The following is a 3,046-nucleotide window of genomic DNA, read 5'->3' as shown; positions in this document are numbered from 1 at the left end:
AGGAAGGAGGCTCAGCTGAAGTGCTGCAATGTCTTGCCTTGAATGCTTGATATTTTCCCACTCTTCTCTTCCATGCTGCTATCATTTCTTTTCATGGTCAACGCAGTGAAGGTGTGCCAGAAGTCTTTGGCAAAACAATAAGAGCCAGGGCCTTCCCAGAAGAAAATTTATGATCTCTCCAAGCACACACACCAAGGTGATATCTAGGAACATGTCATTTCACAGCCACAAAACCAAGTTGAATTTGCACAATTACTGATACTTGATATTTTAAGACTATTGATAAATACATTTATACATCATTAAATTTATATATTTAATGGTGCTGGAAACAAGACTGATTGAACTTGAGTAAACAGTCTAGAATTTGGGTACTACTTCCAAAAGTAAAGGAAAAAGGAAAAATTCAATTATATCAATTGCTGATTGAAGCTAATCAGAGAATTACAACTTATTTCCTAACATTACAGTATACATTTAAAAATATTTTTGAAAGCCACAACCCTGATAGGATTTCAGTCGATTTGAAATATGCAAACTTTCCCGTATCCACTATAATATCTCTGAAGTTCATTAGCAGCTGGACCATGATTTCCTGCAAGATTATCACTCTCTTGGATGTGCATTGGAGAATTCTTAGAAGCAACGAAACTCTTCACAAAAAAAATCTTGTAGAAAAGACTTGTCTGGCCTTGATTCCATTACAGGCTGACTGCTTGCATGTCTTGACCAGTGAAGTGATAGGCATCATGGAATTATTCAAGGCATCAATATCATCAAGTGTAATGTCGCAGCAAAAGCACATTACTCATTTCCAGTTCAAACCAACTAACACCCATTCCCAGATAAGGAAAGTATATTAAATGATATAAAAAAGTAATAACACTAAATATTGCTGATCACATAGAATGGCAGGCAAACCCAAGTGAATCAGTCCCATAATTGATGAGAAACTTTAAAATGCTTTATATGAAATGGGGAAAAAAAACTATCTTAAGTGTTCACTTGGATTGACCTGCGGCCTTATACTTAATGTCGTACCTGCTTCCTTAATTTCACTTAATTCAATGCTAATTATTGATTGACAGATGTATGAATGAAAGTTTTAAAGAAAAAATATATAACTAGAAAGATAGACCTATCAATATTATCTACTTTACAAACCTTAATAAAATAAACATTTCAAATTCAAACTTTTTAATGCACTGTAACAGCCTCCCCCCTCCCCCAACCGACTGCCCACCAACGAAAAAGGCAAAAATTAACCAGAACAACGAAGGAGAGAGAACAACGAGCCGCCACCATGATGACGCAACACGCACAAAATGGCCACTTTTCCCAACGAGATTTTTCCGAGAACACAAAGGAAGCCCCGTTCTTTCCGGTCCTCGAGGGCGTCATTGATAAACCAAGTGCGGCGCCGTTGGGATAACGTCACCACGACGCGGCAGGAGGGCTCAAGGAGGGAGAAATCGTGGCAAAATGGGGGGAAGAGAGAACTCCGGCATTGCGTTCTGGCTTGGGAGACGCGACCGGATGCGAGGATCGGAGAGAGGAGAATGGCCGTTTCTCTCTCGTTTCTCATGCTTTCCTCCACTGCCTGTGCTTCAGCGGCGTTTGGTTCAGCCATGCACAGCATCCCGTCGCATTTCGGCGGCCTTTCAGCATCGTCCGAAGTTCGCCCTCGGCTGCGGCGGCGAGGAGAGCCATGGGAACCAAAATGGCGTCGACGGATATCCAAGGTTGATGACTTCCACTCGCGGGTATTTTCATCACCGAACATCCCCCTCAGGTGAACACATTCCATTCACTTTATTCATCCGCCTTGAAGAACATCATCCGTAGATAACAAAGAACACATAACAAGGGGCGAGAACACTGATCTTCTCCACGAACAGGGGCCGAGAAGAGAAATCGATGCGGTTGCGCTCCTCTCGCCATATTGAGACACGAGATAAACAACCACAATTTCCTTCCACTTCTCTTTTAAAACTAAGAATCACCAACGCCGAACTCGCACTCACCTGCGGCTGCTTCTGTAGGACATGTTTGGTGGAATTCTTGATTTACTTATATAAAAACAGTTACTTTAAATGGGAGCAGATGTTATTTGCTCCAGCTGCGGGTATTTGGTCGTTAGCTTGATAACAGGCGCCGCGATGTAAGTGTCGCCCGTCCGAGACCCGCGCAGATGGCCGTCTGTCGTGAGCGCACTCGACCCGTCCCAGCTTTGCGGAAGGTTGCCACACACTGCCAGACAATGCTGCTTTCGTGAGATCTCTCAATTTATGGGACTTCACGCTCGATTTTTTGGTTTATAACATAAAATTATGTTGATTTATTGGCTTGATTATGATTTAGAGCTCACATTTATTATGTTTACGGGATATCGTTGAAGCAAAGTTATTTCATATTGAGCTACAAGATATCTTTAATTTAACACATGAGGAACGGGAAGCGCACGTCGCTAATGCGGCAAATGTATTATAAGCCAATTCGAGATTATATATACAACTGGTACTCCTTATGTTATCTCCGGTAAACATTATTGTAAATATATACTTATTTTAAATATTTCTTAGAACCTGAAATAGAGTATTCAGCGTAATACAAAATGTATTTCCTAACGAATACGTTCGAAAGTTTCAGTATGACTTCATCTTTAGCATACGTGATATTAGGATATCGAAATCCTATTTTATATGTATCTCAGTGGATTTTTCTCTGAAGACCAATGAAATTTCACGAGTAGCGAAGAAAACCATCAAACAACACAACATCTGTGTAATATAAAAATAATTTACTCAAAATTATCACACAGTCGAACATTGGCTGTGGCCTCCGAAATTTCTTTCTAATATAACACCTTTCCTATACACGTGGGAATGACAATGAATATTTGTCGTAGCTTTAAATACTAAGTACTTGTAATATTTGGACGTTTATTGCATGAAAGAAGATCTTCCAATAGACCGAAATATTCTTGCACTTGGAAATACCCGCAGCACAGTATTCCTACAGGTATAGTGTGAACAAGTATGGCGTG

Source organism: Penaeus monodon, chromosome 22 (genome assembly GCF_015228065.2).
Source record: "Penaeus monodon isolate SGIC_2016 chromosome 22, NSTDA_Pmon_1, whole genome shotgun sequence".
Taxonomy (NCBI): Eukaryota; Metazoa; Arthropoda; class Malacostraca; order Decapoda; family Penaeidae; genus Penaeus; species Penaeus monodon.
Note: the sequence above shows the minus strand (reverse complement) of the source record.